The sequence below is a fragment of the Schistocerca serialis genome, unplaced genomic scaffold, assembly GCF_023864345.2.
Source record: "Schistocerca serialis cubense isolate TAMUIC-IGC-003099 unplaced genomic scaffold, iqSchSeri2.2 HiC_scaffold_1265, whole genome shotgun sequence".
Classification (NCBI taxonomy): domain Eukaryota; kingdom Metazoa; phylum Arthropoda; class Insecta; order Orthoptera; family Acrididae; genus Schistocerca; species Schistocerca serialis.
Genome location: NW_026047475.1, coordinates 174,535 through 190,237, shown reverse-complemented (window position 1 = coordinate 190,237; position 15,703 = coordinate 174,535). Strand labels below are relative to the sequence as shown.

The 15,703-nt window shown below is 53.1% G+C and overlaps 47 non-coding genes across 47 annotated transcripts; 23 read left to right on the top strand and 24 right to left on the bottom strand.

Annotated features, from left to right (window-relative positions):
- Positions 1-135: 135 nt before the first annotated feature.
- Positions 136-207, bottom strand: Trnad-guc (transfer RNA aspartic acid (anticodon GUC)). The gene has a single exon. It is a non-coding gene; the product is annotated as a tRNA-Asp (tRNA).
- Positions 208-314: 107 nt separating this feature from the next.
- On the bottom strand, positions 315-406 carry Trnai-uau (transfer RNA isoleucine (anticodon UAU)). Its single transcript is given in 2 exon segments — positions 315-350; positions 369-406. It is a non-coding gene; the product is annotated as a tRNA-Ile (tRNA).
- Positions 407-784: 378 nt separating this feature from the next.
- On the top strand, positions 785-857 carry Trnar-acg (transfer RNA arginine (anticodon ACG)). Its single transcript has one exon. It is a non-coding gene; the product is annotated as a tRNA-Arg (tRNA).
- Positions 858-1,144: 287 nt separating this feature from the next.
- Trnam-cau (transfer RNA methionine (anticodon CAU)) lies at positions 1,145-1,216 on the top strand. Its single transcript has one exon. It is a non-coding gene; the product is annotated as a tRNA-Met (tRNA).
- A 245-nt stretch (positions 1,217-1,461) lies between these two features.
- Positions 1,462-1,533, bottom strand: Trnad-guc (transfer RNA aspartic acid (anticodon GUC)). The gene has a single exon. It is a non-coding gene; the product is annotated as a tRNA-Asp (tRNA).
- A 107-nt stretch (positions 1,534-1,640) lies between these two features.
- On the bottom strand, positions 1,641-1,732 carry Trnai-uau (transfer RNA isoleucine (anticodon UAU)). The gene is given in 2 exon segments: positions 1,641-1,676; positions 1,695-1,732. It is a non-coding gene; the product is annotated as a tRNA-Ile (tRNA).
- Positions 1,733-2,110: 378 nt separating this feature from the next.
- Positions 2,111-2,183, top strand: Trnar-acg (transfer RNA arginine (anticodon ACG)). Its single transcript has one exon. It is a non-coding gene; the product is annotated as a tRNA-Arg (tRNA).
- Positions 2,184-2,470: 287 nt separating this feature from the next.
- Positions 2,471-2,542, top strand: Trnam-cau (transfer RNA methionine (anticodon CAU)). Its single transcript has one exon. It is a non-coding gene; the product is annotated as a tRNA-Met (tRNA).
- Positions 2,543-2,787: 245 nt separating this feature from the next.
- On the bottom strand, positions 2,788-2,859 carry Trnad-guc (transfer RNA aspartic acid (anticodon GUC)). Its single transcript has one exon. It is a non-coding gene; the product is annotated as a tRNA-Asp (tRNA).
- Positions 2,860-2,966: 107 nt separating this feature from the next.
- Positions 2,967-3,058, bottom strand: Trnai-uau (transfer RNA isoleucine (anticodon UAU)). The gene is given in 2 exon segments: positions 2,967-3,002; positions 3,021-3,058. It is a non-coding gene; the product is annotated as a tRNA-Ile (tRNA).
- A 378-nt stretch (positions 3,059-3,436) lies between these two features.
- Positions 3,437-3,509, top strand: Trnar-acg (transfer RNA arginine (anticodon ACG)). Its single transcript has one exon. It is a non-coding gene; the product is annotated as a tRNA-Arg (tRNA).
- Positions 3,510-3,796: 287 nt separating this feature from the next.
- Trnam-cau (transfer RNA methionine (anticodon CAU)) lies at positions 3,797-3,868 on the top strand. Its single transcript has one exon. It is a non-coding gene; the product is annotated as a tRNA-Met (tRNA).
- Positions 3,869-4,113: 245 nt separating this feature from the next.
- Positions 4,114-4,185, bottom strand: Trnad-guc (transfer RNA aspartic acid (anticodon GUC)). Its single transcript has one exon. It is a non-coding gene; the product is annotated as a tRNA-Asp (tRNA).
- Positions 4,186-4,292: 107 nt separating this feature from the next.
- Positions 4,293-4,384, bottom strand: Trnai-uau (transfer RNA isoleucine (anticodon UAU)). Its single transcript is given in 2 exon segments — positions 4,293-4,328; positions 4,347-4,384. It is a non-coding gene; the product is annotated as a tRNA-Ile (tRNA).
- Positions 4,385-4,762: 378 nt separating this feature from the next.
- Positions 4,763-4,835, top strand: Trnar-acg (transfer RNA arginine (anticodon ACG)). Its single transcript has one exon. It is a non-coding gene; the product is annotated as a tRNA-Arg (tRNA).
- A 287-nt stretch (positions 4,836-5,122) lies between these two features.
- Trnam-cau (transfer RNA methionine (anticodon CAU)) lies at positions 5,123-5,194 on the top strand. The gene has a single exon. It is a non-coding gene; the product is annotated as a tRNA-Met (tRNA).
- A 245-nt stretch (positions 5,195-5,439) lies between these two features.
- On the bottom strand, positions 5,440-5,511 carry Trnad-guc (transfer RNA aspartic acid (anticodon GUC)). The gene has a single exon. It is a non-coding gene; the product is annotated as a tRNA-Asp (tRNA).
- A 107-nt stretch (positions 5,512-5,618) lies between these two features.
- On the bottom strand, positions 5,619-5,710 carry Trnai-uau (transfer RNA isoleucine (anticodon UAU)). Its single transcript is given in 2 exon segments — positions 5,619-5,654; positions 5,673-5,710. It is a non-coding gene; the product is annotated as a tRNA-Ile (tRNA).
- Positions 5,711-6,088: 378 nt separating this feature from the next.
- Trnar-acg (transfer RNA arginine (anticodon ACG)) lies at positions 6,089-6,161 on the top strand. The gene has a single exon. It is a non-coding gene; the product is annotated as a tRNA-Arg (tRNA).
- Positions 6,162-6,448: 287 nt separating this feature from the next.
- On the top strand, positions 6,449-6,520 carry Trnam-cau (transfer RNA methionine (anticodon CAU)). Its single transcript has one exon. It is a non-coding gene; the product is annotated as a tRNA-Met (tRNA).
- Positions 6,521-6,765: 245 nt separating this feature from the next.
- On the bottom strand, positions 6,766-6,837 carry Trnad-guc (transfer RNA aspartic acid (anticodon GUC)). Its single transcript has one exon. It is a non-coding gene; the product is annotated as a tRNA-Asp (tRNA).
- Positions 6,838-6,944: 107 nt separating this feature from the next.
- On the bottom strand, positions 6,945-7,036 carry Trnai-uau (transfer RNA isoleucine (anticodon UAU)). The gene is given in 2 exon segments: positions 6,945-6,980; positions 6,999-7,036. It is a non-coding gene; the product is annotated as a tRNA-Ile (tRNA).
- Positions 7,037-7,414: 378 nt separating this feature from the next.
- Trnar-acg (transfer RNA arginine (anticodon ACG)) lies at positions 7,415-7,487 on the top strand. Its single transcript has one exon. It is a non-coding gene; the product is annotated as a tRNA-Arg (tRNA).
- Positions 7,488-7,774: 287 nt separating this feature from the next.
- On the top strand, positions 7,775-7,846 carry Trnam-cau (transfer RNA methionine (anticodon CAU)). Its single transcript has one exon. It is a non-coding gene; the product is annotated as a tRNA-Met (tRNA).
- A 245-nt stretch (positions 7,847-8,091) lies between these two features.
- Positions 8,092-8,163, bottom strand: Trnad-guc (transfer RNA aspartic acid (anticodon GUC)). Its single transcript has one exon. It is a non-coding gene; the product is annotated as a tRNA-Asp (tRNA).
- Positions 8,164-8,270: 107 nt separating this feature from the next.
- On the bottom strand, positions 8,271-8,362 carry Trnai-uau (transfer RNA isoleucine (anticodon UAU)). Its single transcript is given in 2 exon segments — positions 8,271-8,306; positions 8,325-8,362. It is a non-coding gene; the product is annotated as a tRNA-Ile (tRNA).
- Positions 8,363-8,740: 378 nt separating this feature from the next.
- Trnar-acg (transfer RNA arginine (anticodon ACG)) lies at positions 8,741-8,813 on the top strand. Its single transcript has one exon. It is a non-coding gene; the product is annotated as a tRNA-Arg (tRNA).
- A 287-nt stretch (positions 8,814-9,100) lies between these two features.
- Trnam-cau (transfer RNA methionine (anticodon CAU)) lies at positions 9,101-9,172 on the top strand. The gene has a single exon. It is a non-coding gene; the product is annotated as a tRNA-Met (tRNA).
- Positions 9,173-9,417: 245 nt separating this feature from the next.
- On the bottom strand, positions 9,418-9,489 carry Trnad-guc (transfer RNA aspartic acid (anticodon GUC)). Its single transcript has one exon. It is a non-coding gene; the product is annotated as a tRNA-Asp (tRNA).
- A 107-nt stretch (positions 9,490-9,596) lies between these two features.
- On the bottom strand, positions 9,597-9,688 carry Trnai-uau (transfer RNA isoleucine (anticodon UAU)). The gene is given in 2 exon segments: positions 9,597-9,632; positions 9,651-9,688. It is a non-coding gene; the product is annotated as a tRNA-Ile (tRNA).
- A 378-nt stretch (positions 9,689-10,066) lies between these two features.
- Positions 10,067-10,139, top strand: Trnar-acg (transfer RNA arginine (anticodon ACG)). The gene has a single exon. It is a non-coding gene; the product is annotated as a tRNA-Arg (tRNA).
- A 287-nt stretch (positions 10,140-10,426) lies between these two features.
- On the top strand, positions 10,427-10,498 carry Trnam-cau (transfer RNA methionine (anticodon CAU)). The gene has a single exon. It is a non-coding gene; the product is annotated as a tRNA-Met (tRNA).
- A 245-nt stretch (positions 10,499-10,743) lies between these two features.
- Positions 10,744-10,815, bottom strand: Trnad-guc (transfer RNA aspartic acid (anticodon GUC)). The gene has a single exon. It is a non-coding gene; the product is annotated as a tRNA-Asp (tRNA).
- A 107-nt stretch (positions 10,816-10,922) lies between these two features.
- Trnai-uau (transfer RNA isoleucine (anticodon UAU)) lies at positions 10,923-11,014 on the bottom strand. Its single transcript is given in 2 exon segments — positions 10,923-10,958; positions 10,977-11,014. It is a non-coding gene; the product is annotated as a tRNA-Ile (tRNA).
- A 378-nt stretch (positions 11,015-11,392) lies between these two features.
- Trnar-acg (transfer RNA arginine (anticodon ACG)) lies at positions 11,393-11,465 on the top strand. The gene has a single exon. It is a non-coding gene; the product is annotated as a tRNA-Arg (tRNA).
- A 287-nt stretch (positions 11,466-11,752) lies between these two features.
- Trnam-cau (transfer RNA methionine (anticodon CAU)) lies at positions 11,753-11,824 on the top strand. The gene has a single exon. It is a non-coding gene; the product is annotated as a tRNA-Met (tRNA).
- A 245-nt stretch (positions 11,825-12,069) lies between these two features.
- Trnad-guc (transfer RNA aspartic acid (anticodon GUC)) lies at positions 12,070-12,141 on the bottom strand. Its single transcript has one exon. It is a non-coding gene; the product is annotated as a tRNA-Asp (tRNA).
- A 107-nt stretch (positions 12,142-12,248) lies between these two features.
- On the bottom strand, positions 12,249-12,340 carry Trnai-uau (transfer RNA isoleucine (anticodon UAU)). Its single transcript is given in 2 exon segments — positions 12,249-12,284; positions 12,303-12,340. It is a non-coding gene; the product is annotated as a tRNA-Ile (tRNA).
- Positions 12,341-12,718: 378 nt separating this feature from the next.
- Positions 12,719-12,791, top strand: Trnar-acg (transfer RNA arginine (anticodon ACG)). Its single transcript has one exon. It is a non-coding gene; the product is annotated as a tRNA-Arg (tRNA).
- Positions 12,792-13,078: 287 nt separating this feature from the next.
- On the top strand, positions 13,079-13,150 carry Trnam-cau (transfer RNA methionine (anticodon CAU)). The gene has a single exon. It is a non-coding gene; the product is annotated as a tRNA-Met (tRNA).
- A 245-nt stretch (positions 13,151-13,395) lies between these two features.
- Trnad-guc (transfer RNA aspartic acid (anticodon GUC)) lies at positions 13,396-13,467 on the bottom strand. The gene has a single exon. It is a non-coding gene; the product is annotated as a tRNA-Asp (tRNA).
- A 107-nt stretch (positions 13,468-13,574) lies between these two features.
- On the bottom strand, positions 13,575-13,666 carry Trnai-uau (transfer RNA isoleucine (anticodon UAU)). Its single transcript is given in 2 exon segments — positions 13,575-13,610; positions 13,629-13,666. It is a non-coding gene; the product is annotated as a tRNA-Ile (tRNA).
- A 378-nt stretch (positions 13,667-14,044) lies between these two features.
- On the top strand, positions 14,045-14,117 carry Trnar-acg (transfer RNA arginine (anticodon ACG)). The gene has a single exon. It is a non-coding gene; the product is annotated as a tRNA-Arg (tRNA).
- Positions 14,118-14,404: 287 nt separating this feature from the next.
- Trnam-cau (transfer RNA methionine (anticodon CAU)) lies at positions 14,405-14,476 on the top strand. The gene has a single exon. It is a non-coding gene; the product is annotated as a tRNA-Met (tRNA).
- Positions 14,477-14,721: 245 nt separating this feature from the next.
- Trnad-guc (transfer RNA aspartic acid (anticodon GUC)) lies at positions 14,722-14,793 on the bottom strand. The gene has a single exon. It is a non-coding gene; the product is annotated as a tRNA-Asp (tRNA).
- A 107-nt stretch (positions 14,794-14,900) lies between these two features.
- On the bottom strand, positions 14,901-14,992 carry Trnai-uau (transfer RNA isoleucine (anticodon UAU)). The gene is given in 2 exon segments: positions 14,901-14,936; positions 14,955-14,992. It is a non-coding gene; the product is annotated as a tRNA-Ile (tRNA).
- Positions 14,993-15,370: 378 nt separating this feature from the next.
- Trnar-acg (transfer RNA arginine (anticodon ACG)) lies at positions 15,371-15,443 on the top strand. Its single transcript has one exon. It is a non-coding gene; the product is annotated as a tRNA-Arg (tRNA).
- The last annotated feature ends 260 nt before the right edge of the window (positions 15,444-15,703 follow it).

Below are 15,703 nucleotides of genomic sequence, written 5' to 3'. Positions count from 1 at the left end.
AATGCGAGAACCACTTCCTAAGATGTAGCATTTTTTAAGATTTCGCACCAACTACACTCCACGGTCGCAAAGTTAATGCTCTTACGACCCCCATACGGGCAACACTCGAACAGGTTTGTGAGATAAAAATCGCACCTCCCCGGCGGGGAATCGAACCCCGGTCTCCCGCGTGACAGGCGGGGATACTAACCACTATACTACCGAGGAAGACGCAGCTAGCGTCTCGAATGCACAATTATGTTACTCAAATAGCTGATACATCTCAAACCTAGCCTCCTGTTGCTGTCAGGGACAGCTGCTATGAAATAAAAGTATGCCCCAGGTGAGGCTCGAACTCACAACCCCGGCATTGCTCACGGCTACTGCCTTATAAGTACCGTGCGCTAACCAATTGCGCCACTGGGGCTACAACACAGCGCTCTCAGTTAGCGGTATTCACTTTGCTGCAAACCAGTGGTGGCCACAGAAACATACGATCGCCACCTGATGCCATACTGCGACTTTGGCACCTGACTACCAATGCTTCGTGCTATTCTTGTTTCATATGCTACGCTTACATGCACATCAACCGGCTCTCGTCGTCGAGAAAACGCGGGAAAACGCGCGCCTTGCCTTCTGCTACCTGTCGAACAGCGAGAGCAGATGCGTGGCAAGCTCTAAGCTCTGCAGGCGCACTGCGGCCACGCAGCTGCACGAAAGGTACCTTCCTTGGGAGCTTGCTCAGCCATGGAGAACACGTTTCTTAGCCAATTGCACTTGTCTCGTAGAAAGAAGTGCTGCCATTGGCCCTGTGGCGCAACGGATAACGCGTCTGACTACGGATCAGAAGATTCCAGGTTCGAATCCTGGCAGGGTCGGCATTTTGTTAGTTGCCGACGCGTAGCTGGGCAGTGGATTTCGTATGTCGCCGCATCGTGGAGTGCTTTGTTGCTCCTGTGCATCTCGCAGCTGCATGTCGAGTCGATCGTGGTAAATATCGCTGCCTGCAAGCGTCAGCGTAGCGTCAGTCGAGCAAAGTCGAGACAAGTCAAGCTGAGAGCTGTAGGAGATGATACGCAATTAAATACAGGCGTGTGAAAGCGACGCAGACAACACTTCCCAAGTGTCCCACGTCACGTGGCGAAGAGCGGGCGCAAGCCTAGCCAGCAGAGTGGCGCAGTGGGAGCGTGCTGGGCTCATAACCCAGAGGTCCGTGGATCGAAACCACGCTCTGCTAAAATTATTTATTTTGCGGACTGCGTCGAGCTCTATTATTACGCCCACAGCGTGGGCTGGGGTGCTTTGACTCAGCGTTAACAGCAAACCCCGTAATTCTGAAGTGTGAAGAATGCGAGAACCACTTCCTAAGATGTAGCATTTTTTAAGATTTCGCACCAACTACACTCCACGGTCGCAAAGTTAATGCTCTTACGACCCCCATACGGGCAACACTCGAACAGGTTTGTGAGATAAAAATCGCACCTCCCCGGCGGGGAATCGAACCCCGGTCTCCCGCGTGACAGGCGGGGATACTAACCACTATACTACCGAGGAAGACGCAGCTAGCGTCTCGAATGCACAATTATGTTACTCAAATAGCTGATACATCTCAAACCTAGCCTCCTGTTGCTGTCAGAGACAGCTGCTATGAAATAAAAGTATGCCCCAGGTGAGGCTCGAACTCACAACCCCGGCATTGCTCACGGCTACTGCCTTATAAGTACCGTGCGCTAACCAATTGCGCCACTGGGGCTACAACACAGCGCTCTCAGTTAGCGGTATTCACTTTGCTGCAAACCAGTGGTGGCCACAGAAACATACGATCGCCACCTGATGCCATACTGCGACTTTGGCACCTGACTACCAATGCTTCGTGCTATTCTTGTTTCATATGCTACGCTTACATGCACATCAACCGGCTCTCGTCGTCGAGAAAACGCGGGAAAACGCGCGCCTTGCCTTCTGCTACCTGTCGAACAGCGAGAGCAGATGCGTGGCAAGCTCTAAGCTCTGCAGGCGCACTGCGGCCACGCAGCTGCACGAAAGGTACCTTCCTTGGGAGCTTGCTCAGCCATGGAGAACACGTTTCTTAGCCAATTGCACTTGTCTCGTAGAAAGAAGTGCTGCCATTGGCCCTGTGGCGCAACGGATAACGCGTCTGACTACGGATCAGAAGATTCCAGGTTCGAATCCTGGCAGGGTCGGCATTTTGTTAGTTGCCGACGCGTAGCTGGGCAGTGGATTTCGTATGTCGCCGCATCGTGGAGTGCTTTGTTGCTCCTGTGCATCTCGCAGCTGCATGTCGAGTCGATCGTGGTAAATATCGCTGCCTGCAAGCGTCAGCGTAGCGTCAGTCGAGCAAAGTCGAGACAAGTCAAGCTGAGAGCTGTAGGAGATGATACGCAATTAAATACAGGCGAATGAAAGCGACGCAGACAACACTTCCCAAGTGTCCCACGTCACGTGGCGAAGAGCGGGCGCAAGCCTAGCCAGCAGAGTGGCGCAGTGGGAGCGTGCTGGGCCCATAACCCAGAGGTCCGTGGATCGAAACCACGCTCTGCTAAAACTATTTATTTTGCGGACTGCGTCGAGCTCTATTATTACGCCCACAGCGTGGGCTGGGGTGCTTTGACTCAGCGTTAACAGCAAACCCCGTAATTCTGAAGTGTGAAGAATGCGAGAACCACTTCCTAAGATGTAGCATTTTTTAAGATTTCGCACCAACTACACTCCACGGTCGCAAAGTTAATGCTCTTACGACCCCCATACGGGCAACACTCGAACAGGTTTGTGAGATAAAAATCGCACCTCCCCGGCGGGGAATCGAACCCCGGTCTCCCGCGTGACAGGCGGGGATACTAACCACTATACTACCGAGGAAGACGCAGCTAGCGTCTCGAATGCACAATTATGTTACTCAAATAGCTGATACATCTCAAACCTAGCCTCCTGTTGCTGTCAGGGACAGCTGCTATGAAATAAAAGTATGCCCCAGGTGAGGCTCGAACTCACAACCCCGGCATTGCTCACGGCTACTGCCTTATAAGTACCGTGCGCTAACCAATTGCGCCACTGGGGCTACAACACAGCGCTCTCAGTTAGCGGTATTCACTTTGCTGCAAACCAGTGGTGGCCACAGAAACATACGATCGCCACCTGATGCCATACTGCGACTTTGGCACCTGACTACCAATGCTTCGTGCTATTCTTGTTTCATATGCTACGCTTACATGCACATCAACCGGCTCTCGTCGTCGAGAAAACGCGGGAAAACGCGCGCCTTGCCTTCTGCTACCTGTCGAACAGCGAGAGCAGATGCGTGGCAAGCTCTAAGCTCTGCAGGCGCACTGCGGCCACGCAGCTGCACGAAAGGTACCTTCCTTGGGAGCTTGCTCAGCCATGGAGAACACGTTTCTTAGCCAATTGCACTTGTCTCGTAGAAAGAAGTGCTGCCATTGGCCCTGTGGCGCAACGGATAACGCGTCTGACTACGGATCAGAAGATTCCAGGTTCGAATCCTGGCAGGGTCGGCATTTTGTTAGTTGCCGACGCGTAGCTGGGCAGTGGATTTCGTATGTCGCCGCATCGTGGAGTGCTTTGTTGCTCCTGTGCATCTCGCAGCTGCATGTCGAGTCGATCGTGGTAAATATCGCTGCCTGCAAGCGTCAGCGTAGCGTCAGTCGAGCAAAGTCGAGACAAGTCAAGCTGAGAGCTGTAGGAGATGATACGCAATTAAATACAGGCGTGTGAAAGCGACGCAGACAACACTTCCCAAGTGTCCCACGTCACGTGGCGAAGAGCGGGCGCAAGCCTAGCCAGCAGAGTGGCGCAGTGGGAGCGTGCTGGGCCCATAACCCAGAGGTCCGTGGATCGAAACCACGCTCTGCTAAAACTATTTATTTTGCGGACTGCGTCGAGCTCTATTATTACGCCCACAGCGTGGGCTGCGGTGCTTTGACTCAGCGTTAACAGCAAACCCCGTAATTCTGAAGTGTGAAGAATGCGAGAACCACTTCCTAAGATGTAGCATTTTTTAAGATTTCGCACCAACTACACTCCACGGTCGCAAAGTTAATGCTCTTACGACCCCCATACGGGCAACACTCGAACAGGTTTGTGAGATAAAAATCGCACCTCCCCGGCGGGGAATCGAACCCCGGTCTCCCGCGTGACAGGCGGGGATACTAACCACTATACTACCGAGGAAGACGCAGCTAGCGTCTCGAATGCACAATTATGTTACTCAAATAGCTGATACATCTCAAACCTAGCCTCCTGTTGCTGTCAGGGACAGCTGCTATGAAATAAAAGTATGCCCCAGGTGAGGCTCGAACTCACAACCCCGGCATTGCTCACGGCTACTGCCTTATAAGTACCGTGCGCTAACCAATTGCGCCACTGGGGCTACAACACAGCGCTCTCAGTTAGCGGTATTCACTTTGCTGCAAACCAGTGGTGGCCACAGAAACATACGATCGCCACCTGATGCCATACTGCGACTTTGGCACCTGACTACCAATGCTTCGTGCTATTCTTGTTTCATATGCTACGCTTACATGCACATCAACCGGCTCTCGTCGTCGAGAAAACGCGGGAAAACGCGCGCCTTGCCTTCTGCTACCTGTCGAACAGCGAGAGCAGATGCGTGGCAAGCTCTAAGCTCTGCAGGCGCACTGCGGCCACGCAGCTGCACGAAAGGTACCTTCCTTGGGAGCTTGCTCAGCCATGGAGAACACGTTTCTTAGCCAATTGCACTTGTCTCGTAGAAAGAAGTGCTGCCATTGGCCCTGTGGCGCAACGGATAACGCGTCTGACTACGGATCAGAAGATTCCAGGTTCGAATCCTGGCAGGGTCGGCATTTTGTTAGTTGCCGACGCGTAGCTGGGCAGTGGATTTCGTATGTCGCCGCATCGTGGAGTGCTTTGTTGCTCCTGTGCATCTCGCAGCTGCATGTCGAGTCGATCGTGGTAAATATCGCTGCCTGCAAGCGTCAGCGTAGCGTCAGTCGAGCAAAGTCGAGACAAGTCAAGCTGAGAGCTGTAGGAGATGATACGCAATTAAATACAGGCGTGTGAAAGCGACGCAGACAACACTTCCCAAGTGTCCCACGTCACGTGGCGAAGAGCGGGCGCAAGCCTAGCCAGCAGAGTGGCGCAGTGGGAGCGTGCTGGGCCCATAACCCAGAGGTCCGTGGATCGAAACCACGCTCTGCTAAAACTATTTATTTTGCGGACTGCGTCGAGCTCTATTATTACGCCCACAGCGTGGGCTGGGGTGCTTTGACTCAGCGTTAACAGCAAACCCCGTAATTCTGAAGTGTGAAGAATGCGAGAACCACTTCCTAAGATGTAGCATTTTTTAAGATTTCGCACCAACTACACTCCACGGTCGCAAAGTTAATGCTCTTACGACCCCCATACGGGCAACACTCGAACAGGTTTGTGAGATAAAAATCGCACCTCCCCGGCGGGGAATCGAACCCCGGTCTCCCGCGTGACAGGCGGGGATACTAACCACTATACTACCGAGGAAGACGCAGCTAGCGTCTCGAATGCACAATTATGTTACTCAAATAGCTGATACATCTCAAACCTAGCCTCCTGTTGCTGTCAGGGACAGCTGCTATGAAATAAAAGTATGCCCCAGGTGAGGCTCGAACTCACAACCCCGGCATTGCTCACGGCTACTGCCTTATAAGTACCGTGCGCTAACCAATTGCGCCACTGGGGCTACAACACAGCGCTCTCAGTTAGCGGTATTCACTTTGCTGCAAACCAGTGGTGGCCACAGAAACATACGATCGCCACCTGATGCCATACTGCGACTTTGGCACCTGACTACCAATGCTTCGTGCTATTCTTGTTTCATATGCTACGCTTACATGCACATCAACCGGCTCTCGTCGTCGAGAAAACGCGGGAAAACGCGCGCCTTGCCTTCTGCTACCTGTCGAACAGCGAGAGCAGATGCGTGGCAAGCTCTAAGCTCTGCAGGCGCACTGCGGCCACGCAGCTGCACGAAAGGTACCTTCCTTGGGAGCTTGCTCAGCCATGGAGAACACGTTTCTTAGCCAATTGCACTTGTCTCGTAGAAAGAAGTGCTGCCATTGGCCCTGTGGCGCAACGGATAACGCGTCTGACTACGGATCAGAAGATTCCAGGTTCGAATCCTGGCAGGGTCGGCATTTTGTTAGTTGCCGACGCGTAGCTGGGCAGTGGATTTCGTATGTCGCCGCATCGTGGAGTGCTTTGTTGCTCCTGTGCATCTCGCAGCTGCATGTCGAGTCGATCGTGGTAAATATCGCTGCCTGCAAGCGTCAGCGTAGCGTCAGTCGAGCAAAGTCGAGACAAGTCAAGCTGAGAGCTGTAGGAGATGATACGCAATTAAATACAGGCGTGTGAAAGCGACGCAGACAACACTTCCCAAGTGTCCCACGTCACGTGGCGAAGAGCGGGCGCAAGCCTAGCCAGCAGAGTGGCGCAGTGGGAGCGTGCTGGGCTCATAACCCAGAGGTCCGTGGATCGAAACCACGCTCTGCTAAAATTATTTATTTTGCGGACTGCGTCGAGCTCTATTATTACGCCCACAGCGTGGGCTGGGGTGCTTTGACTCAGCGTTAACAGCAAACCCCGTAATTCTGAAGTGTGAAGAATGCGAGAACCACTTCCTAAGATGTAGCATTTTTTAAGATTTCGCACCAACTACACTCCACGGTCGCAAAGTTAATGCTCTTACGACCCCCATACGGGCAACACTCGAACAGGTTTGTGAGATAAAAATCGCACCTCCCCGGCGGGGAATCGAACCCCGGTCTCCCGCGTGACAGGCGGGGATACTAACCACTATACTACCGAGGAAGACGCAGCTAGCGTCTCGAATGTACAATTATGTTACTCAAATAGCTGATACATCTCAAACCTAGCCTCCTGTTGCTGTCAGAGACAGCTGCTATGAAATAAAAGTATGCCCCAGGTGAGGCTCGAACTCACAACCCCGGCATTGCTCACGGCTACTGCCTTATAAGTACCGTGCGCTAACCAATTGCGCCACTGGGGCTACAACACAGCGCTCTCAGTTAGCGGTATTCACTTTGCTGCAAACCAGTGGTGGCCACAGAAACATACGATCGCCACCTGATGCCATACTGCGACTTTGGCACCTGACTACCAATGCTTCGTGCTATTCTTGTTTCATATGCTACGCTTACATGCACATCAACCGGCTCTCGTCGTCGAGAAAACGCGGGAAAACGCGCGCCTTGCCTTCTGCTACCTGTCGAACAGCGAGAGCAGATGCGTGGCAAGCTCTAAGCTCTGCAGGCGCACTGCGGCCACGCAGCTGCACGAAAGGTACCTTCCTTGGGAGCTTGCTCAGCCATGGAGAACACGTTTCTTAGCCAATTGCACTTGTCTCGTAGAAAGAAGTGCTGCCATTGGCCCTGTGGCGCAACGGATAACGCGTCTGACTACGGATCAGAAGATTCCAGGTTCGAATCCTGGCAGGGTCGGCATTTTGTTAGTTGCCGACGCGTAGCTGGGCAGTGGATTTCGTATGTCGCCGCATCGTGGAGTGCTTTGTTGCTCCTGTGCATCTCGCAGCTGCATGTCGAGTCGATCGTGGTAAATATCGCTGCCTGCAAGCGTCAGCGTAGCGTCAGTCGAGCAAAGTCGAGACAAGTCAAGCTGAGAGCTGTAGGAGATGATACGCAATTAAATACAGGCGAATGAAAGCGACGCAGACAACACTTCCCAAGTGTCCCACGTCACGTGGCGAAGAGCGGGCGCAAGCCTAGCCAGCAGAGTGGCGCAGTGGGAGCGTGCTGGGCCCATAACCCAGAGGTCCGTGGATCGAAACCACGCTCTGCTAAAACTATTTATTTTGCGGACTGCGTCGAGCTCTATTATTACGCCCACAGCGTGGGCTGGGGTGCTTTGACTCAGCGTTAACAGCAAACCCCGTAATTCTGAAGTGTGAAGAATGCGAGAACCACTTCCTAAGATGTAGCATTTTTTAAGATTTCGCACCAACTACACTCCACGGTCGCAAAGTTAATGCTCTTACGACCCCCATACGGGCAACACTCGAACAGGTTTGTGAGATAAAAATCGCACCTCCCCGGCGGGGAATCGAACCCCGGTCTCCCGCGTGACAGGCGGGGATACTAACCACTATACTACCGAGGAAGACGCAGCTAGCGTCTCGAATGCACAATTATGTTACTCAAATAGCTGATACATCTCAAACCTAGCCTCCTGTTGCTGTCAGGGACAGCTGCTATGAAATAAAAGTATGCCCCAGGTGAGGCTCGAACTCACAACCCCGGCATTGCTCACGGCTACTGCCTTATAAGTACCGTGCGCTAACCAATTGCGCCACTGGGGCTACAACACAGCGCTCTCAGTTAGCGGTATTCACTTTGCTGCAAACCAGTGGTGGCCACAGAAACATACGATCGCCACCTGATGCCATACTGCGACTTTGGCACCTGACTACCAATGCTTCGTGCTATTCTTGTTTCATATGCTACGCTTACATGCACATCAACCGGCTCTCGTCGTCGAGAAAACGCGGGAAAACGCGCGCCTTGCCTTCTGCTACCTGTCGAACAGCGAGAGCAGATGCGTGGCAAGCTCTAAGCTCTGCAGGCGCACTGCGGCCACGCAGCTGCACGAAAGGTACCTTCCTTGGGAGCTTGCTCAGCCATGGAGAACACGTTTCTTAGCCAATTGCACTTGTCTCGTAGAAAGAAGTGCTGCCATTGGCCCTGTGGCGCAACGGATAACGCGTCTGACTACGGATCAGAAGATTCCAGGTTCGAATCCTGGCAGGGTCGGCATTTTGTTAGTTGCCGACGCGTAGCTGGGCAGTGGATTTCGTATGTCGCCGCATCGTGGAGTGCTTTGTTGCTCCTGTGCATCTCGCAGCTGCATGTCGAGTCGATCGTGGTAAATATCGCTGCCTGCAAGCGTCAGCGTAGCGTCAGTCGAGCAAAGTCGAGACAAGTCAAGCTGAGAGCTGTAGGAGATGATACGCAATTAAATACAGGCGTGTGAAAGCGACGCAGACAACACTTCCCAAGTGTCCCACGTCACGTGGCGAAGAGCGGGCGCAAGCCTAGCCAGCAGAGTGGCGCAGTGGGAGCGTGCTGGGCCCATAACCCAGAGGTCCGTGGATCGAAACCACGCTCTGCTAAAACTATTTATTTTGCGGACTGCGTCGAGCTCTATTATTACGCCCACAGCGTGGGCTGGGGTGCTTTGACTCAGCGTTAACAGCAAACCCCGTAATTCTGAAGTGTGAAGAATGCGAGAACCACTTCCTAAGATGTAGCATTTTTTAAGATTTCGCACCAACTACACTCCACGGTCGCAAAGTTAATGCTCTTACGACCCCCATACGGGCAACACTCGAACAGGTTTGTGAGATAAAAATCGCACCTCCCCGGCGGGGAATCGAACCCCGGTCTCCCGCGTGACAGGCGGGGATACTAACCACTATACTACCGAGGAAGACGCAGCTAGCGTCTCGAATGCACAATTATGTTACTCAAATAGCTGATACATCTCAAACCTAGCCTCCTGTTGCTGTCAGGGACAGCTGCTATGAAATAAAAGTATGCCCCAGGTGAGGCTCGAACTCACAACCCCGGCATTGCTCACGGCTACTGCCTTATAAGTACCGTGCGCTAACCAATTGCGCCACTGGGGCTACAACACAGCGCTCTCAGTTAGCGGTATTCACTTTGCTGCAAACCAGTGGTGGCCACAGAAACATACGATCGCCACCTGATGCCATACTGCGACTTTGGCACCTGACTACCAATGCTTCGTGCTATTCTTGTTTCATATGCTACGCTTACATGCACATCAACCGGCTCTCGTCGTCGAGAAAACGCGGGAAAACGCGCGCCTTGCCTTCTGCTACCTGTCGAACAGCGAGAGCAGATGCGTGGCAAGCTCTAAGCTCTGCAGGCGCACTGCGGCCACGCAGCTGCACGAAAGGTACCTTCCTTGGGAGCTTGCTCAGCCATGGAGAACACGTTTCTTAGCCAATTGCACTTGTCTCGTAGAAAGAAGTGCTGCCATTGGCCCTGTGGCGCAACGGATAACGCGTCTGACTACGGATCAGAAGATTCCAGGTTCGAATCCTGGCAGGGTCGGCATTTTGTTAGTTGCCGACGCGTAGCTGGGCAGTGGATTTCGTATGTCGCCGCATCGTGGAGTGCTTTGTTGCTCCTGTGCATCTCGCAGCTGCATGTCGAGTCGATCGTGGTAAATATCGCTGCCTGCAAGCGTCAGCGTAGCGTCAGTCGAGCAAAGTCGAGACAAGTCAAGCTGAGAGCTGTAGGAGATGATACGCAATTAAATACAGGCGTGTGAAAGCGACGCAGACAACACTTCCCAAGTGTCCCACGTCACGTGGCGAAGAGCGGGCGCAAGCCTAGCCAGCAGAGTGGCGCAGTGGGAGCGTGCTGGGCCCATAACCCAGAGGTCCGTGGATCGAAACCACGCTCTGCTAAAACTATTTATTTTGCGGACTGCGTCGAGCTCTATTATTACGCCCACAGCGTGGGCTGGGGTGCTTTGACTCAGCGTTAACAGCAAACCCCGTAATTCTGAAGTGTGAAGAATGCGAGAACCACTTCCTAAGATGTAGCATTTTTTAAGATTTCGCACCAACTACACTCCACGGTCGCAAAGTTAATGCTCTTACGACCCCCATACGGGCAACACTCGAACAGGTTTGTGAGATAAAAATCGCACCTCCCCGGCGGGGAATCGAACCCCGGTCTCCCGCGTGACAGGCGGGGATACTAACCACTATACTACCGAGGAAGACGCAGCTAGCGTCTCGAATGCACAATTATGTTACTCAAATAGCTGATACATCTCAAACCTAGCCTCCTGTTGCTGTCAGGGACAGCTGCTATGAAATAAAAGTATGCCCCAGGTGAGGCTCGAACTCACAACCCCGGCATTGCTCACGGCTACTGCCTTATAAGTACCGTGCGCTAACCAATTGCGCCACTGGGGCTACAACACAGCGCTCTCAGTTAGCGGTATTCACTTTGCTGCAAACCAGTGGTGGCCACAGAAACATACGATCGCCACCTGATGCCATACTGCGACTTTGGCACCTGACTACCAATGCTTCGTGCTATTCTTGTTTCATATGCTACGCTTACATGCACATCAACCGGCTCTCGTCGTCGAGAAAACGCGGGAAAACGCGCGCCTTGCCTTCTGCTACCTGTCGAACAGCGAGAGCAGATGCGTGGCAAGCTCTAAGCTCTGCAGGCGCACTGCGGCCACGCAGCTGCACGAAAGGTACCTTCCTTGGGAGCTTGCTCAGCCATGGAGAACACGTTTCTTAGCCAATTGCACTTGTCTCGTAGAAAGAAGTGCTGCCATTGGCCCTGTGGCGCAACGGATAACGCGTCTGACTACGGATCAGAAGATTCCAGGTTCGAATCCTGGCAGGGTCGGCATTTTGTTAGTTGCCGACGCGTAGCTGGGCAGTGGATTTCGTATGTCGCCGCATCGTGGAGTGCTTTGTTGCTCCTGTGCATCTCGCAGCTGCATGTCGAGTCGATCGTGGTAAATATCGCTGCCTGCAAGCGTCAGCGTAGCGTCAGTCGAGCAAAGTCGAGACAAGTCAAGCTGAGAGCTGTAGGAGATGATACGCAATTAAATACAGGCGTGTGAAAGCGACGCAGACAACACTTCCCAAGTGTCCCACGTCACGTGGCGAAGAGCGGGCGCAAGCCTAGCCAGCAGAGTGGCGCAGTGGGAGCGTGCTGGGCCCATAACCCAGAGGTCCGTGGATCGAAACCACGCTCTGCTAAAACTATTTATTTTGCGGACTGCGTCGAGCTCTATTATTACGCCCACAGCGTGGGCTGGGGTGCTTTGACTCAGCGTTAACAGCAAACCCCGTAATTCTGAAGTGTGAAGAATGCGAGAACCACTTCCTAAGATGTAGCATTTTTTAAGATTTCGCACCAACTACACTCCACGGTCGCAAAGTTAATGCTCTTACGACCCCCATACGGGCAACACTCGAACAGGTTTGTGAGATAAAAATCGCACCTCCCCGGCGGGGAATCGAACCCCGGTCTCCCGCGTGACAGGCGGGGATACTAACCACTATACTACCGAGGAAGACGCAGCTAGCGTCTCGAATGCACAATTATGTTACTCAAATAGCTGATACATCTCAAACCTAGCCTCCTGTTGCTGTCAGGGACAGCTGCTATGAAATAAAAGTATGCCCCAGGTGAGGCTCGAACTCACAACCCCGGCATTGCTCACGGCTACTGCCTTATAAGTACCGTGCGCTAACCAATTGCGCCACTGGGGCTACAACACAGCGCTCTCAGTTAGCGGTATTCACTTTGCTGCAAACCAGTGGTGGCCACAGAAACATACGATCGCCACCTGATGCCATACTGCGACTTTGGCACCTGACTACCAATGCTTCGTGCTATTCTTGTTTCATATGCTACGCTTACATGCACATCAACCGGCTCTCGTCGTCGAGAAAACGCGGGAAAACGCGCGCCTTGCCTTCTGCTACCTGTCGAACAGCGAGAGCAGATGCGTGGCAAGCTCTAAGCTCTGCAGGCGCACTGCGGCCACGCAGCTGCACGAAAGGTACCTTCCTTGGGAGCTTGCTCAGCCATGGAGAACACGTTTCTTAGCCAATTGCACTTGTCTCGTAGAAAGAAGTGCTGCCATTGGCCCTGTGGCGCAACGGATAACGCGTCTGACTACGGATCAGAAGATTCCAGGTTCGAATCCTGGCAGGGTCGGCATTTTGTTAGTTGCCGACGCGTAGCTGGGCAGTGGATTTCGTATGTCGCCGCATCGTGGAGTGCTTTGTTGCTCCTGTGCATCTCGCAGCTGCATGTCGAGTCGATCGTGGTAAATATCGCTGCCTGCAAGCGTCAGCGTAGCGTCAGTCGAGCAAAGTCGAGACAAGTCAAGCTGAGAGCTGTAGGAGATGATACGCAATTAAATACAGGCGTGTGAAAGCGACGCAGACAACACTTCCCAAGTGTCCCACGTCACGTGGCGAAGAGCGGGCGCAAGCCTAGCCAGCAGAGTGGCGCAGTGGGAGCGTGCTGGGCCCATAACCCAGAGGTCCGTGGATCGAAACCACGCTCTGCTAAAACTATTTATTTTGCGGACTGCGTCGAGCTCTATTATTACGCCCACAGCGTGGGCTGGGGTGCTTTGACTCAGCGTTAACAGCAAACCCCGTAATTCTGAAGTGTGAAGAATGCGAGAACCACTTCCTAAGATGTAGCATTTTTTAAGATTTCGCACCAACTACACTCCACGGTCGCAAAGTTAATGCTCTTACGACCCCCATACGGGCAACACTCGAACAGCTTTGTGAGATAAAAATCGCACCTCCCCGGCGGGGAATCGAACCCCGGTCTCCCGCGTGACAGGCGGGGATACTAACCACTATACTACCGAGGAAGACGCAGCTAGCGTCTCGAATGCACAATTATGTTACTCAAATAGCTGATACATCTCAAACCTAGCCTCCTGTTGCTGTCAGGGACAGCTGCTATGAAATAAAAGTATGCCCCAGGTGAGGCTCGAACTCACAACCCCGGCATTGCTCACGGCTACTGCCTTATAAGTACCGTGCGCTAACCAATTGCGCCACTGGGGCTACAACACAGCGCTCTCAGTTAGCGGTATTCACTTTGCTGCAAACCAGTGGTGGCCACAGAAACATACGATCGCCACCTGATGCCATACTGCGACTTTGGCACCTGACTACCAATGCTTCGTGCTATTCTTGTTTCATATGCTACGCTTACATGCACATCAACCGGCTCTCGTCGTCGAGAAAACGCGGGAAAACGCGCGCCTTGCCTTCTGCTACCTGTCGAACAGCGAGAGCAGATGCGTGGCAAGCTCTAAGCTCTGCAGGCGCACTGCGGCCACGCAGCTGCACGAAAGGTACCTTCCTTGGGAGCTTGCTCAGCCATGGAGAACACGTTTCTTAGCGAATTGCACTTGTCTCGTAGAAAGAAGTGCTGCCATTGGCCCTGTGGCGCAACGGATAACGCGTCTGACTACGGATCAGAAGATTCCAGGTTCGAATCCTGGCAGGGTCGGCATTTTGTTAGTTGCCGACGCGTAGCTGGGCAGTGGATTTCGTATGTCGCCGCATCGTGGAGTGCTTTGTTGCTCCTGTGCATCTCGCAGCTGCATGTCGAGTCGATCGTGGTAAATATCGCTGCCTGCAAGCGTCAGCGTAGCGTCAGTCGAGCAAAGTCGAGACAAGTCAAGCTGAGAGCTGTAGGAGATGATACGCAATTAAATACAGGCGTGTGAAAGCGACGCAGACAACACTTCCCAAGTGTCCCACGTCACGTGGCGAAGAGCGGGCGCAAGCCTAGCCAGCAGAGTGGCGCAGTGGGAGCGTGCTGGGCCCATAACCCAGAGGTCCGTGGATCGAAACCACGCTCTGCTAAAACTATTTATTTTGCGGACTGCGTCGAGCTCTATTATTACGCCCACAGCGTGGGCTGGGGTGCTTTGACTCAGCGTTAACAGCAAACCCCGTAATTCTGAAGTGTGAAGAATGCGAGAACCACTTCCTAAGATGTAGCATTTTTTAAGATTTCGCACCAACTACACTCCACGGTCGCAAAGTTAATGCTCTTACGACCCCCATACGGGCAACACTCGAACAGGTTTGTGAGATAAAAATCGCACCTCCCCGGCGGGGAATCGAACCCCGGTCTCCCGCGTGACAGGCGGGGATACTAACCACTATACTACCGAGGAAGACGCAGCTAGCGTCTCGAATGCACAATTATGTTACTCAAATAGCTGATACATCTCAAACCTAGCCTCCTGTTGCTGTCAGGGACAGCTGCTATGAAATAAAAGTATGCCCCAGGTGAGGCTCGAACTCACAACCCCGGCATTGCTCACGGCTACTGCCTTATAAGTACCGTGCGCTAACCAATTGCGCCACTGGGGCTACAACACAGCGCTCTCAGTTAGCGGTATTCACTTTGCTGCAAACCAGTGGTGGCCACAGAAACATACGATCGCCACCTGATGCCATACTGCGACTTTGGCACCTGACTACCAATGCTTCGTGCTATTCTTGTTTCATATGCTACGCTTACATGCACATCAACCGGCTCTCGTCGTCGAGAAAACGCGGGAAAACGCGCGCCTTGCCTTCTGCTACCTGTCGAACAGCGAGAGCAGATGCGTGGCAAGCTCTAAGCTCTGCAGGCGCACTGCGGCCACGCAGCTGCACGAAAGGTACCTTCCTTGGGAGCTTGCTCAGCCATGGAGAACACGTTTCTTAGCCAATTGCACTTGTCTCGTAGAAAGAAGTGCTGCCATTGGCCCTGTGGCGCAACGGATAACGCGTCTGACTACGGATCAGAAGATTCCAGGTTCGAATCCTGGCAGGGTCGGCATTTTGTTAGTTGCCGACGCGTAGCTGGGCAGTGGATTTCGTATGTCGCCGCATCGTGGAGTGCTTTGTTGCTCCTGTGCATCTCGCAGCTGCATGTCGAGTCGATCGTGGTAAATATCGCTGCCTGCAAGCGTCAGCGTAGCGTCAGTCGAGCAAAGTCGAGACAAGTCAAGCTGAGAGCTGTAGGAGATGATACGCAATTAAATACAGGCGTGTGAAAGCGACGCAGACAACACTTCCCAAGTGTCCCACGTCACG